A 16,906-nucleotide genomic window follows, 5' to 3' on the forward strand; every position below is an offset into this window, starting at 1 on the left:
CCGGAGGATATTTTCTTCATTGATTTTTAGAGAGAGTAGAAGGGAGGGAGGGAGGGGCAGAGAGAGAAAGAGGAAGAGAAACATCGATGTGAGAGAGACACATCAGTTAGTTGCCTCCTGCACACACCCTGACCAGGACCGAGGATAGAACCTGCAACCCAGGTACATGTCCCTGGCTGGGAATCGAACCCATGACCCTCTGGTCACAGGCCGACGCTCTAACCGCTAAGCAACACCAGCTAGGGCAGGGCCAAACTTTTTATATGATGGCTCATGGATACCAATGCATGTGTCCCAAGAGAAAGAGAGCCAGATGGAAGCTGTAGTGTCTCTTATGATCTAGCTTCAGAAATCATACAGCTGTACTCTATTGGTGGAAAGTTACAAAGATCCACTCAGGTTTAAGGTGAGGGAACATAGACCCCATTTCTTAATGGAGAAGTGTCAATGTCACAGTCTAAGGATGGAAAATAATGGTGTGGCCATCTTTGAAAAATACAGTCTGCCACAGATTCTGACTTTGAAGAATTAAGTGCCTTGATGCGTTTTCAAGGAGATTCCTGAGAAGGAATAGGAATATACATATGAAGAATAATGACCTAGAAAATAACCAGCAAGGCATCTGGGTCCAGGTCTAAGATACATCTCTCCTGCGTCAGAAACGAAGGAAATGCCACTGACCCACAGAAATTGGGCTTAACTTGTGTGACTAATAAATCACTGCACAGTAGCATTTAATTCAAATGACAAGAATTCTTTCTGAGCTCCTGTGTCTGGTGAGGTGCCATGGGAGGTCCCAGCATGCACAGACAGCATGAAGTGCATGTTGTGACAGTCTTCCCGGCTGCTTACTGCAGAACCCAGTGACCAGAGTGGGGACAGCAAGGTGATGAGAGGTAAGGAAGGGGAAAGAGGGACAAAGAACAAATGGAGAAGAAATAAGACTAAATAAAAGAGAAATAAAAAGGATGGAAAGAAGAATTTTTAAAAATGTCTATATCTGTCTGAGTCTCTATTTTTCTGCTCCAATATGAGTTTTGAGCTCTTCTCTCACAATCTCACACAATATTAAAAATTTTAATAACTAGGTTCTTAGAGGAATTTGCAACAATACTGTGTGAAGACAATAAAACAATGTTTTTTTATACAAAAAACTCAAAGCGTCAGGACTCCGTTTTGAGGTAAAGGTTCAAATACCACACCAGAATCCTCACAACTTGCACACTGTTGATCGTTCTTTAGCTTCTTTAGTTTCAACTTCTTGGGTCTCCATCCTCCAAACACGTTGTGGCCCCTCGTTTGGGGGTTCTTACAGGTAGACAAGAGTCATGTGATTGGGTTTGAGCAAGAAAAATGAACCCCTTAATTGCAGTGTGACAGTTCTATTTTATTGGGGGAAGAGGCTGGTGCTCTGCTTCTCTGTATCTCCAAAGAACTTTTGACTGTGCAACTAAAGACGGGAAGGGGACAGGGAGTCCACATGCATTCAAACTAGTTCAGGAGTCACCCCAGGCCCCCTCCCTGCAGTCATTCAGGCAGTTCTGCTGCCAGCCCTGGCTGCTTTTGTTGGAAGATGAGTCTGGGACCCATTCGAAGTTCTACAGAATTGGTCGTCCAAGATGAGGAGGCTTCTGAAATTTCCATTACTTTTATAACAGTTTTATTGAGGTACAACTCACATACCATACAATTCACCCATATGAAGTGTGCAATTCAATGGTTTTAGTATGTTCAACTGTGTAGCCATCACCACAATCAGTTTTAGATCATTTTATCAACCAAAAGAGGAAACCCTGGACCCATTAGCTTTTACTTTCTATTTCTCAATAACCACTCTCCTCCACAGCTCCACCTCCAGGAAACCACATCTATCACTAATAGATCTATTGCTATTCTGGACCTCTCTTATATATGGAATGCATATGTAAAACATGCAGTTTTTTTTTGTGATTGGCTGTTTTGAAGTTTCTTCCACACTGTGGCATTTTTTAGTGCTTCATTCTTTTCATTATAAAATACTATTCAATTTTTATGGATATAGCACATTCTGTGAATCCATTTATCAGTTGATGGATATTAATTTCTACTTAAAATTTTTAAAAATTGATTTTAGAGAGAGAGGAAGGGAGAGGGAGAGAGAGCTAGAAACATCCATGAGAGAGAACATCAATTGGCTGCCTCCTGCATGCCCCCCACTGGGGATCAGGCCCACAACCTGGGCATGTGCCTCTGACTGGTAATCGAACTGGCGACCTCTTGGTGCATGGGTTGATGCTTAACCACTGAGCCACACTGGCCGGGCGGTTTCTACTTTTTGACTATTATGGATGATGCTGCTCTGACCATTAATGTACACGTTTTTCTGTGGGCATGTTTTTATTTCTTTTGGGTAGATATCTAGGCATAGAGTTGCTGGATCATGTGCTAACTCTATGTTTAATCCTTAGAAGAACTGACAACTATTTTCCAAAGTGGCCGCAGCATGTTCCAATTTTTCCGTATCCTCATCAATATTGTTATTTCTGCCTTTTTAAATGATATTCATCTTAGTGGACATAAAATAAAATTTTATTGTGATTTTTATTTGCATTTCTCTGATGACTAGTGATGTTGAGAATCTTTTTATGTGCTCATTGACCATTTGTATATTTTCTTTGCATAAATGGCTATTCAGATCCTTTCCTCATTTATTAATTGGGTTATTTGTCTTTTTATTATAGAATTATAAAAGTTTCATGTATTATGGATACAAGTCCTTGATCAGATATATGATTTGTAATTATTTTCTCCCATTCCATGGGTTATTTTTTACCTTCTTGAATAAGTTTAAATACAAAAGTTGTTGATTTTGATGTCCAATTTTTCTGGTTTTTGTTTTTATTGTTGTTGCTTATGCTTTTGGTTTCATAGCTAAGAAAACATTGCCTAATCCGTGGCTTAACTCTTAAATTTAGGTCTTTGATACATTTTGAGTTCATTTCTATATAAGGTGTGAAAAAGGGGTCCAACTTCATTATTTTTGCATGTGGATATGCAATTTTCCCAGCACCATTTGTTGAAAAACGATTCTTTCCTCCTTGAAATGTCTTGGCACACATTGCTATACTTTATGGCATGGAGAAAACAATGAGAAACTAAAGAAATTGCAGAGAAATTTCTTGATGAATTCTGCACAATAATGGTTTATGGTAGCTACACTGTGCTATGCATTATCTCATTGAATCCTCACAAATCTACCTTTGAGGTAGATTATGACTGTTCCCATTTTATAGATGAAGAAATTATTAGAGGTTAAGAAACTTGTCCAACAGCCCATTGCTAAAAACCAGTGGTGCTGGCCTCTGAAATCCAGGCACATCTGACCAGGCACTGCCATGAATAATTATTGGCCTATGCCAAAAATAACAACGGCAGCTAACTATGTGTCAGCCACTATTCTAAGGACATTACTGATTTATTTTATCCCTACAATAGCCATAAGAGGAGTGTGTATTACTTTTATACCCACATATGGATAGATAAACTAAGATACAGAGTTTAAATAATAGCCCAACAAGTATGTGGTAAAGCTTGGATCTGAACCCAGAGTCTTTGATTTTTAACTGCCATGTCATACTCTTCCAAGTGTGGTTGATGCACTTTTCCATTTTCAACAGCAGCTTCCTTTTTTGGATAGCTGTATAATCTATTCATTTTGTGATTTCCACAAATGAGGTGCATTGATTTTGCCAGGGCTCCTTGATTCAGAGGTTGCTCACTGTAATAGTCTTGAAGAAATTTCCAGGAGGTATTTTTGTCTTAATGAGATGAGCAGTTTTCATAATACTGGGCATCTGCTTTTCTAAATTAAGGGAGTTGCTTATAATAACAGGAGCATCCATAGCCTATAGGAAATCAACCAATACCCAGTGTGTATTTCATTCAAGGTAAGATGGATGGCTTTCACCCCTGGGCCTGTGGGCCACTGTTGATGGCCTGCACAAGTATAATAAATGCTGCAGTTCAAAAAGATCACTGTCATTGTGCTCTCCGTTTTTGCTGCTTCTTGTGAATCATGAAATGCCAGAGTTCATTAATTCCACTTGCTCTTTTTGCAGATGAAGAAAATGAAGTCCTCCCAAAGTTATGAGACTGGCCCAGTATTTCTTATCCTGGTCCAGTGCATTTCCTGGTCACAAGGCTACTTCTTGGTGATGTCAGTACATTTGTTTTTGTTTTCTTGGGGTAAACTATCCCAAGGTGTCTTCTGTTAATGTTTTAATGATGGATGCAGAATGATATAATGCTTTTCAGCTGTTCATTGTGAATTTACTCCAGATAGTTTTTGTTTAATTAGAGCAATATTTCCTAGGTTGCCAGGCAACATAATGAAAAAGTTTCAGGCTTTATTGCCCACCAATGAAATAGAAAGGGCACTATCTCTTGCTTCCAGTATGAACATCTCTTTCTTTCTTACTCTGTTTAGATTTGTGTTTGTGTTGAGGTCAAAGAATCAATTAAGCATAAAGATAAAAGTGGAGAAAGCTAATTTAAGAGGATAGATATAAACATCCTTCTTTGTGGTTCCTGCACCTGAATAAATGGTTAGTGTGGACATTCAATCTGGGTGAGACACTGTGTTAGGTGGGAAATTGACACTTGGGGAGTTATGTTAAAGCTTGACATAGACCTGGCTAATTGGGGGAGGAAACACAGTCAGATAAGATGAAATGAAAAGGTTATAACCACAGAGTGACTCACTTGGGTAAAACATGTATCCATCCATGAACTGCTATCACTTGGCAGCAGAAAGGCAGGAGAAGATCAGGCGCAAGTACAGGTTTGAAATGGAGTGAATTCAAGGGGCTCATGTGAGAGGACCCAGGACCCACCTCATACAAACCCATTAAGTCACTGGCTTCATGAAGACCCTTTGTCACCCTCATCTTGACACTGCCCTAGCCTGCCTCCAGGCCCCAAAGGCTCTACTCTGCTTTGGGTCCTAGCCCCTCATTTTGGATACCTTCTTTTATATAATAAAACCCAGCTGTTTGGCCCTGTTTGGAGTTGTACTTCCCTTCCCCCTCACTCCCTACATCCGGCGGCATGTATCCACACTGAGTGTCTATAATACATAGCACTCTTCCAAAACTTCTCTGATCTGATTTCCTCTGCCTCACCTTTGCCAGAATCACACTTGCCAAACTTTCCAGTGACTCCTAGCCACCAACACAAAGGACTGTTTCCGATGCTTGCTCGGTCACCTGTTCGCCTAGTAACAGAGCTATTTATACTGCACTTGCACATGCAGACACAGGAGATGAAGTGTGAAGGCCCTGCTTTCTTACCCTCTGGTGGAGGAGAAAGTACTAAGCAGACACTCATGCCTGGCTCTTGACCCATTCTCAGGGTGGGCAGTGTGTTGGTAAATGCTTCCTAGGACTCTCCATAACTTGGTAGGCTGGATCATCAAGTTACAGCTCAAGTCCTTCCTTTTTCTGATGTACATCTTTTGCCTTTTAACTCAAGTTACTCTTTGCCTTTTAATTCAATATTCTCCTTTGGAGATATGTTTTTCTGTGATGCTGCCTTTGTAAAGCCCCTTAATGCAACACAGATTTTGAAATGTCTATTATATTTAGATCAAGCTGCAATATCATTAAAAAATCAAAGAGATTAAGAGTCCAGAAAGTGAGAGTTTAAAGGAAGGCAAGAGTGAATGGTTTAATAAAACAAAATAGCATTTGTAACGTGTTAGAAGGAGCATGTGGTCTTTACAGGCATTTATCCTCTGTGGATATTTATGAACATTAGTAGTCAGCATTCATGGAGACTCATTCAGCCAGATGATGGAGCTGCTCATGACCAGCATCTGTTCTGATTGGATGGTGCTAGAGTGGATTTGCATGAAGATAACTAAGCCTCCACATCAGAACCCTTTGGAGCTGTGTGACAGACCTAGGAAAGTGTTCATTCACATGGTCACATGTTTTGTAAAATTTGTATACCTTGGATACATTAACTTTAGTTGGTTAAGACCACTGCCTCCTTCCAGTGTGACTTCCTGCAACCGAGGTACGTGCCCTTAGCAGGAACTGAACCTGGGACTCTCTGGTCCACGGGCCGACGCTCTAACTGCTGAGCCAAACTGGCCAGGGCTAGTATTTCTTATTCAAATAAGTATTATTATATTTGTTCTTCATGGTCACGACATCACAGAGCCTGTGTTATCATCTTCCTTTGGGAGCTGGAAACATTGGAGCCGAGAGTAGGAAGGGCTGACGGCTCACTTGAGTTGCAGAGTTGAAACTATGACTGTCTTTCCAGTTCTAGAATTGGCGGCTGCAGGCACTGTGGGGACAAAGGTAAGGGAACTAGAGTTACGTGAGCATTTAGTTTGGATTAGTGGGGTGTATTTATGAGGGTCCCAGTTCCTTCTGTGTACTGGTAAATATTTCTAGCCATTCTTATTTAGGACCAGTTTCCAGAAATACTCCCAGTGCCCACGAAATTGACTGCCAGCGATGGGCGGATAATGAATGTTAACAGGCACTACAGCACCTGACACAGAAACATGTGGGAAGCAGAAGATCATTGAGGTTTGAAATTGACGGTGTGAGAAGCTATTTTGTGATAAGTTATTCCAGTGATCAGATATATAAAATTTTAAGCTGGGGATTTAATTCTCATCAATACCTTGTCAAAATAAAAGTTTCCTAGTATACAGTAAAGACTTAATAATGCAGCGTACACAATTATAAATGCCCCGCATAAAATTCTTTTTCATACATTTCCATAGGAAATCCACAGAAATATTCTGATATTAACAGGTTAATTGTAACAAATATTTTGAAATCATAGCAAAAGCAATAATACATTAAGAAGATAAAAATCTTTGAAAAGAAGTAATGGATACACTCTCGGATTCTCGACAGTCTAATTAACGAAGAGGAGTGATCTGATGTCACCCCCAGATGCCAGCAAGATGGGCCTCTGCTCTGGGTTCCTGCTCCCAAGGCTCCAGCCTTCACCCACCTTGCCTTCTCCAAGGGGTGGCACCCAAGGGGCGCAAGGGGATGCTTGCATTTCAGTACTGTTAACGAGTGGCGCATTTTGGGCAAGAAATCTATACCTGGCACCCCAAACTGGAGACTAGTATTTGGAAAGCACATTCAGAAAAAATTTTTAAAAAGCACTCTGGAGATAGAGTGGCAAACCAGGTCCTATAGCTAGTGTATTAGAGATACCAGACAATGGAAAATAAAGCACAATTTTGTGACATGTAGAAAATAGCCACCCACTTAGGCCACCACCCCACAGGAACTAGAGAGAGCCAAGTACCTCAGAATAATGGAGTTAAGAGGAAGTTGGCTGGTGAGCGAGGTCTTTACAGAAATGAATGTCGTTGTGATGGGTGGATGTTGGCTGGCAAGGCTGTGATGATGAGAGCCTGTGCTTTGCCTCCCGGAGCCAGGAGGAATGACTGGTGACCCTTGCATCCTGCCTGCCTGCCTGGCTGAGGCTGAGCCAGACTATCAGCTCTAATGGAAATATCCTTCTAAGGGTATTTCAGGTTCAAAATCCAGTTGGCTAGTGGGAGGAAAAGGATATTATCTGATTGCAGATAGTGGCAGCCAATGTCTGATTGTTACTCATAGAGTCAACATGTGCTGGGAATTCCAGGGCGGTGCATACCAGACGGACTGCATCCTAGTACTGACTCCTGGTTTAGGGAAACAATGGAGCCTGAGGGTGGGGGGAGGGAGAGGTATGTGTCTGTGGAATGGAATGTTCATCTCTACATATGGTGTGGCTGCAGCTACAAGATCACTCCACCATTCCTCAAAAGCTGGGGGTTTCTCAGAAAACTAAATTCTGGAGTATGGTGTTTACCTCTATTCAACTCACTGCACAGATATCTATGGTGAGCCTACTCTGTGCCAGCCAGCAATGCTAACTGGACTGTAAAGACACAAAAGACAGGGTATATCTCTGTCTTGGATTTTGCAAATTTTATTATGTTATTACTAATATTTTAATTTTTTTAAATCCTCACCCGAGGATATTTTTTTCTGTTGATTTTTAGAGAGAGTGGAAGGGAGAGGGGGACAGAGAGAGAAACAGAGATAGAGAGAGAGACACATTGATTGGTTGCCTCCTGCACATGCTCCAACCGGGGCCAGGGATTGAACCTGCAACCCAGGCATGCGTCCTTGAACCCACGACCCTTTGCAAGGGCTGATGCTCTAACTACTGAGCCACACCAGCCAGGGTGGGTTTTGCAAATTTAATAGGAGATTTACAGAATTATGTTATGATAAATAATGACCTAGCAGGGACAGGCAGCTATTTGTTAATTCTTTGGAAGCTGGCATTGACTGAATTTTGTGAATGAATTTCAGACTGGGAACAAAGATGGGGCCTCAAGACCTTCTGCTTTTTTTTTTTTTTTCTTGTTATGTATTTTATTTTATTAATTTATTTTTGTCACAGATGTTTCTCCTTTTTCCCCTCATTGATACCCTCCTCCTCATCCCCCCCCACCCCGTCCCCAGCTTTGTTGTCTATGTTCATCGGTTATGCATACATGCATATAAGTTCTGTGGTTTATTCCTTCCCTCCCTCATATCCCCCTCTTCTGAGGATTGTCAGTCTGTTCCCTACTTTTAAGACTCTGGGTCTATTTTGTTCATCAGTTTGTTTAGTTCATTATATTCCAGAAATAAGTGAGATCATGTGATATTTTTCTTTCTCTGCTTGGCTTGTTTCACTTAGGATAATACTCTCCAGGTCCCTCCATGTTGTCTCAAAGGATATGAGATCTTTCTTTCTTAGACTTGCATAGTACTCCATTGTGTATATGTACCACTGCTTTTTTATCCACTTGTCTACTGATTAATGCTTGGGCTGTTTTCAGATCTTAGCTATTGTAAATAGTGTTGCTATGAACATAGGGGTACATATATTCTTTCTGATTGGTGTTTCAGGCTTCTTAGGGTCCTAGAAGTGGAATCACTGGGTCAAATGGCAGTTCAATTTTTAATTTTTAATAATAGTGTTTTTTATAATGGCTGCACCAGTCTGCATTCCCACCAGCAGTGTACTAGAGTCCCCTTTTCTCCACATCCTCGCCAACACTTGTTGTTTGATGATCTGTTGCTGGTGGCCATTCTGACAGGTGTGAAGTGATACCTCATTGTTGTTTTAATCTGCATCTCTCTGATGATTAGTGACGTTGAACGTTTTTTCATGTTTCTTGGCTATTTGTATGTCCTGTTTGGACAGATGTCTATTTAAGTCCTCTGCCCATTTTTTAAATTGGGTTCTTTGTCCTCCTTTTGTTGAGTTGTGTGAGTACTCTATATATTTTGGAAATTAACCTTTTATCTGATGTATCATTGGCAATTATGCTCTCCCATATAGTGGGTTCCCTTTCCATTTTGATGGTTGTTTCTTTTGCTGTGCAGAAGCTTTTGAGTTTGATGTAGTCTCATGTGTTCATTTTTCCCTTTGTTTCTCTTGCCTTACATGTTGTGTCAGTGAAAATTCTGCTGCGTATGATGTCTGAAATTTTGTTGCCTACATTTTATTCTAGGATTTTTATGGAATCACGAGTCACATTTAAGTCTTTTATCTATTTTGAGTTATTCTTATGTATGGTGTAAGTTGGTGATCTAGCTTCATTTTTTTGCATGTAGCTGTCCAATTTTCCCAACACCATTTATTGAAGAGACTGTCTTTACTCCACTGTATGCTCTTACTACCTTTGTCAAATATTTATGGATCATATTGTCTTGGGTTAGTTTCTGGGTTCTCTGTTCTGTTCCACTGGTCTACATGTCTGTTATTATGCCAGTACCAGGCTGTTTTAATTACAGTGGCTTTGTAGTATAACCTGAAATCTGGTATTGTGATCCCTCCTACTTTGTTCTTCTTCTTCAAGATTGCTGTGGCTATTAAGACTTTCTGCTTTTTGACCAACTTATTTTCCCTGCCCTCTGCTTTCCAGAGTATCCTAGTCAGCTGCCTCATGGGTCTCTGGATAAGTAGGAATACTTTGAGTATTCAGTAAAAGTCACGACTTTCTGTTCCTAATCTAGTAACTATCTTGGGTACAAAACCCTCCAGCAGCCTCCTCCAAATTGGCACATGGCTGCATGGATGGGGAAGATGACTGATGCAGTCCAGCCTTAAATCTGGAGACCACGATACCAACTGCTGGGAGTTTTGCCAAAGCCAGTGTGTGCTTCAGTTAACACTGCGAATATACACAGTGGTTCTGCTATAAATGTGTATACTCCTTCTTCAAGAAGGATGGCAATTAGGAGAGCATAATTGCCAATGATACATCAGTGGGGCCAGAACAGTGAAATATTTTCAGGGCTGTAATGTGAGTAAATTCTGAAACAAATGGCCGTGGAGTCAGTGCTTTATCTTCTTTCAAAGGTGGAAACACGAATGCTATTCTGTGCTTTCAAGTTTAGTGGCTTGTAGCGATAGGGCAGTGCGCTCTGACGATCTGAGTCACAGGCTGTCCTGTATGATACTCAGGGCTGGTTGGCAGCCTCAGTGTCTGGGGAAAAAGGGAGAGTGTCCTAAAACTAAAGACTGGAGAAGTGAATAAAAGTTCTATAAAAAGTGAGAGTTAATGGTGATAGGGATTACCATTTAGTGATAGGATTGCCCCTGTGAACTTTGAAATTAAAGTAGCAGCAGTAAAACTACCATCGTTCAGTGGGATTGTGGACCAACTCCTGGGAAACAACCGATTTAAGCTTAAAGAGCACCCAGGTACAAATGTCCAGGCAAATGCACTCTTCCTTTCTTTTACCTGCTTTTTAAACTAGTCAGTTTGAATTATTTGTATGGCTAAAAGTTAATGCTTATGTGATATCCTTTGCTTTGTAGCTCAGAAAAGTAACAATAGTCATAGTTGCTTCTCGAACGGGTTTAAATTCATTGTTATATTTGATAAATAACCTCTTAAGCCTCTCAGATATACTTCCCAAGGAGAGCCCACAGCACTCCTTCAGTGCCTGGACAGTCCTCTGAATGTAGTGAGTGGCTGGAAGGTGTGGCTGCGCTGCTGGTTGCGGACAGTGACAGTGGAGATAGCCAAGTCGCTGACGGGAGAGCTCCTTGGCTGGGCAGTTACTCCACAGCACAAGGGCTTCGTCTCTGACGTCATGATAGTGTCCGGATAGCAACATCGGAAATGATAGGGAAACAGTTTTCAAATGGAAACATTTAAAATGCATTTGGGCATAAAGTCCTATAGACATGCAATTTATTCTTGCTAGTGAGCCTAGAGATTAATTTAAGGAACTTGAGTGTCATTTTTTCATAACTCTACTTTTTATCTTTTTAAAGAAGAAAAAATCAGCTCAAACCCTATCATTGTTCCTTGTTTTTCCCACAGTGAACATGAATTTGTGTTTTCTTTCCGATTTTAAGTAATGAAGCATAATCATTATATAATATTAAAATAATACACGAAGATATAAAGAGGAAAGTAGAAGAACCCCAGCTAGTTACCATTCACAGTTTGAAGGTCATGTGTCTACTCTTTGGCCAGATCCTTGGAACTTCCTAGTTATAGAAAGCTAGGCTAGCAGTCTTATAAAGAGAAATACTCCCAGTTTTTTTTTTTTTGTTTTTTTTTTTTACAGTACAGATTTTTCCTAACACCAATTTGCTGGTGCATACCTATGCTTGATAAACCACCTGTCAAAAATAGAGAAAATGAGTACATGTGGGGCAAGCCAGTATTCTGAGGAAGTGGTGAGTTGTGGGACATGAAGAAAATATCTGGTGTAGATGCTGAGGAGGGTTTTAGTCTGTCCAGTTCAATAGGTTGATCTGTGTTCCTATTCTGTGACAGGCACAGGGACACAGAGAAGGCTAGGTCCTGCATCTCGCAGGCCTGCGTGGCAGATAACGTCTGAGCACATGGGCTGTGCGGAGGTCGATCTGAGCATGGGGGAGCCAGGGCTGGGGCCCTGCAGCCCAGGTCACTGCGTGCTGGGAAAGGCTTCCAGGAGGGAGAAGACACCCTATTTGGGTCTTGAAGGAGTTAAGTTAGTGTTGGAAGGGTTCCAGAAAGAAGGAACAGTGTATGAAAAGGCATGGAAGTAGGAATAACGTGGATGAGGGAAATCTGCAGACAGTTCAGTATTGCTGATGTGTGTGTGTGTGTGTGTGTGTGTGTGTGTGTGTGTGTGTGTTCAGTGTCGATAAGGAGAGGTAAGTCAGGTCAAGTGGGTCTTGAATGTGAGGGTAAAAACCTTAAGAATTAACCCTGAAAGCAACAGACAAAGCCTTCACATGGTAGGTTTGTGTCTAGAAAGATCACTAGGGTAACAGGATGAGCAGGGTGGATCTGAGAGAGCAAGATGGTGGCAGACAGGAGACTCCAGAGTCCAGGTGAGAGACATTGAGCACATGGGCGAGGCCAGGTGCAGGGCATGGAGAGAAGGGCTGGAAGGGAAGGTAAAGGTGCCAGGAAAGGACTACTGAGGCAGGACAGGAGAGGCTAAGCCCAGGGCTCTAGCAGCTGATCTCACCACCCAGGACTGCCCTTCCAGAGGTTGGGGCACCAAGGAAGCAGGGAGACTACCCTTGAGTTTTTTCCTCAGGTGAGCCAAGGCACTAGAGAGAAGGTTTGTTATCTTTATTGGAAAAGAGAAAATAATAAATAAAATAATAATAATACTGGGATCTTTGAAAAAAGAGTGTAGGAAAAAATGTACAAATTTGGCTTGGCTTTCTCCTTAGACTCAGTCTAAAAATCTTCTAAGAGATGTGAAAGATTTGGAAAGGAGACGAGGGAAGAAGTTAAGAGTAAGGGGTGCTGGGTACCCACACACACAGCAGTCATTCTCCCGGCAGCTAGGGGTGGGGGCAGCTGATGGCTTTCCCCAGAGTCCTCTCTGAGATTTGTGGGGGGCCGTGGTCCTGCTCACAATCTGGGGTACTGTGCACCCAGTGACTGATTATCATGGGGTACACAGGAACAGCCAATTTGACATAATTTGGGGCACCTCTAACCCCACCCTGGGTAAGTTAAGGCTTGGGTTCTTACAGCATTGAAGTTCAATGTCTCCCTCTACCAATCCTGTTTCCTTAACTCCCCCACAGGTCTTGATCCACAGAGCACTCCTTAGGAACCGTCCTGGTCCCATCTCCATTGGAAGTCTGTTTCCTGGGACTTGATCTAAGTGGATGCTCTGAGTGGAGCCAAATCGGCTTCTTCTTTATTAGGAAGATCCGTGGTAAGAATTTATCTTATCAGTAGGGTGGTGATGGTGTTGCCTGGAAAATGGTTGGCCAAGTCCCTAGAAAATGGGCTTCGATGTCAGACAGACCTGAGTTTGAATCCCTGCACTGTTGCTTATCAACTCTGAGATTTTGAGAAAGTCAGGAGCCTCATCTATAAAACAGGAAGTCATACTTACCTTGCAGTCATGTTCACTTTACAGCCACACTTACCATCTTCACACTGTGGGTCAGGGAAATGGCTGTTCTTGCGAATGCCTAGTGCTGGCAGAGCTGGGTCCTCAGCGAATGCCGTGGAAGGACAGGTGAGCAAGCTGATGGCAAGTGTCATTCAGAGTGGTGTTGGCAGTAATACAGGCTTCAGAATTTAAGGAAAGTAGTGTAAAGAATAAAAGGAAAAGATATCATGGTGGAAAGAGAGGGTTATTGCTGCCAAGACCTAGATGAGCAGACTGATCAAACTATACATATCTAATTCCTGAAAGATATCCTAGCAAGTCAATTCAGGTAAGAACGTTTTAAAGCATCTGTTGTTAATGAAATGCTGGGGAAAACCCAACATGATGGCCGTTTTCTAAAGGACCCTGATTACAACTCTGCTAGTGACTTAGAGAATTTATTTTATGAGAAAAGAGTATACGTGAAGATGATACATCATAGAAGTTAGCCAAAAAAGAAAAAATTAAGAAAGAGGAGAGCATTTAATAGAAGAACATGCTTAAATCTGAAGGGGCTCAGTGAGTGGTGGGTGGGTACAGGATAAGGAGTTTGAAAGTTCTGAATGGACTGTTTTATTTTTACAGCAGCATGTACTTACTTTATTCTAAAAGAATAAAATGCAGTAAGAGAACCAGCTTTTATTTTTGTTTGCCATCTATAGAATAGAGTCTGTTGGCTGATAAAAAAAATATCAGTAACTCACTTGAGGACCACACTACTTTCTGAAAATGCCACAAACCTGCTTCTTAAATGTGCCAAAGTCACAGCACATCTTAGACTTGTCCAGAGCTGAAGCAAGAAGCAGCTGTCTGCTCTTGAACAACAGGTGCTTCCCGGCTTCGGCTCTGATGGTCGGGAAGTGGCCATGGAGCAAGGCGGTGCAGCCAGATAGAAGGGACTTTTTTCTTCTTCTTTTTTTTAAAGGCAAAATCCCCAGATGGCTCTCTGGCATCTACTCTTCGCTTTGTACACAATTTCCTAACTTTAATTTCTTTATTTTGAAGGAACTGATTTGAATTGACTTGTTGAGAATGGTGTCTATCATCTAAATAAGTAATGAGAGAAAGAGGAATCTGTGGTTACATATAAACCTGTGATAGGTCGACAGATGAAGAGGTGGAGAGGGTAGTGAAGAAGTCAGCTGCAATCCATCTCTGTGGAGGTCACACCAGCTTCACTGTACACGTCGAAGACTTTCTCAGTGGCATTGATGTAGGCAGCTGTTCTCAGGTCCAATCCCAGGTTATACTTCACAGCTGTGCAAGTGATTTGCCTGGCAGAGTGCTCCATATTGTAAGTTAAACCAGAATGCGCAATGTCTTTCTCAGATGCCCCCAAGGTCCAGTCCTGGAACTCTGCTGTGGGCACACCAGGAATAGTTCCACCATGCTTTCCAACTGTTCTTTCCAAACTCTCTTGAACAGAATTGAGCCACTGGTAGTTAGACTCCCTTTCATATCTGAAGGTCAAATGACCATAACTGACATGATGTAGGTTCTTTAACCACTCAAAGTGAGATCCAGTTCCTCCCCCAGCATTCATGTAGAGATCGAGAACAACCACAGTGCTCCTCTCCAGGAAAATCTTTATCAACTTCTGGAGTTGTCTGTCCATCAGCACCTCCAGCCATGATCTTGGCTTTCATTTTGGGTGCACTGGACTTGGTCAGCTGCTTCTCACTGGAAGCAGAGGTCAGGATGTCACAGTCAGCCTCTAAGAAGCTCTCTTCATAAAGCTGTGCCTTGGGGAAGCCCAGGATCGATTCTTGTTGCAGTTTGAAGTCCTCCATTTCCTTTGGGTCAATACCATCTGGATTCCATATGCTCCCATCAGGTTCACCAACACATTTAGCTCCAGAGCAATGTGAATATCTCAGAGTGCAGGCCCACATGACCAAATCCCTGAGCAACAATGTTTCATCTCCAAACCCTGGTGCCATTTCTAAAATGTTCATGTAAGAAGCTTTATTGATGAAGCTTTCAATCCCATGGAAAATTCACCAGCCAGTAGCAGATATCATCCATGGATCCCACCCTGTGGTGCTAGCATAGAGGTGAGCAATTCAGGACATCTCCTGCTTGTCTGTGCTCATGTCTGGGGCAGGCACATCAATGCCAGGATCAATAGAGCCCTTTTATGCCAGTCCCACGGTGGACTTCCTTATGATCTTTTCCAACTCATTATTGGTATAGTTCTTGGGATTAATGTTAACACCAGCTTTAGCACCCCCAAATAGCACATCAACCACTGCACACTTATATGTCACCAGAGAAGCCAATGCTTTTATTTCATCTACACTCACATCAGTGCTGTAAGTAATACCTGCCTTGCAGAGTGAGCTGTGCTGGTACAGGGCCCGGTAGCCCTCAATGACCTCCTAGGAGCCCTGTGGCACTGGATGGGGAAGGACAGGCTCAGCACAGGGTTGCAGGGCTTGATGATCTGCAGGATGCCACACACCTGCTTCCACTCCTGCCTCTCACTCTCCCGGGTCTGGAGGTCCTCACTAGCTTGTCCTCCACGAGGCTGCATCGCGGTCAAAGGAGCCCTCCACCATGTTGACAATGTCGTGGTCAGCTGCCTGTATAGTGTATAATTCCATTTATTTATATCACATTTTTAAAAGGTAAAATTATAGAAATGGAGACTAGATGAGAGTTGAGCAAGGAGTCAAGCAGGGATGGGGTGGTGATGAGATATGTGTGGCACTTGTGAGGGATCCTTGTGGTGATTGAACTGTTGGTATCTTGACTTTATCCTGGTTGTGAGGTGCTACTAGAGTTTTGCAATATGTTACCTTTGGGAGAGACTGGGGGAAAGGAACATGGAATTTCTCTGTATTATTTCTTACAATTGCATGTGAACCTATAATTATATTCAAATAAAAATTCAATTGAAAAAAGGACTGTGGTGAATTAGAGAGCACATTGCCCTTTCATGGACAATGAGATTTTAAAAAATGTGGCCGCCCGGCTGGTGTAGCTCATTGAACTGAGTGTCAACCCATGGACTGAGAGGTTCCAGTTTGATTCCCGGTCAAGGCACATGCCCGGGTTTCAGGCTTAGTCCCCAGTGGGTGGGTGGGTGGGTGGGTATACAGGAGGCAACCAATTGATGTTTCTCTCTCTCTACCTTTCTCTCTCTCTGTTTCTCCCCCTCCCTCCCACTCTATCTGAAGATAAATGGAAAAATATCCTTGGGTGAAGATTATGAATAAATAAATAAACAAATAAACAAACAATAAATAAATGAAAATAAAAATGCTTGATCCTTGATCTACCTACTTAAACTCTAAAAAATTATAACTATTTTAGATATGTCTTTAAAAAATGTATTATACACTCCTCTGCCTTCTTAAACATAGTATACTGAATATAGTAAAATAATTTCAATCATTCCTGGAAGTAGTATACCTTTGTCTGAAAGTCAGAGA

The 16,906-nt window shown here is 41.9% G+C and overlaps 1 long non-coding RNA gene and 1 pseudogene across 1 annotated transcript in view; one reads left to right on the forward strand and one right to left on the reverse strand.

Annotated features, from left to right (window-relative positions):
- LOC118622799 overlaps nt 1-6,530 on the forward strand; it is a 54,848-nt gene extending 48,318 nt beyond the window's left edge. The window contains exons 6-8 of the long non-coding RNA XR_004958137.1: nt 4,098-4,195; nt 6,307-6,344; nt 6,455-6,530. This is a non-coding gene — a long non-coding RNA (uncharacterized LOC118622799). The remainder of the gene's footprint in view (nt 1-4,097; nt 4,196-6,306; nt 6,345-6,454) is intronic.
- Nucleotides 6,531-14,610: 8,080 nt separating this feature from the next.
- LOC118622466 lies at nt 14,611-16,030 on the reverse strand (annotated as a pseudogene).
- Between the last annotated feature and the right edge of the window lie 876 nt (nt 16,031-16,906).

This window comes from Molossus molossus, unplaced genomic scaffold, assembly GCF_014108415.1.
Source record: "Molossus molossus isolate mMolMol1 unplaced genomic scaffold, mMolMol1.p scaffold_m16_p_9, whole genome shotgun sequence".
NCBI classification, from domain to species: Eukaryota; Metazoa; Chordata; class Mammalia; order Chiroptera; family Molossidae; genus Molossus; species Molossus molossus.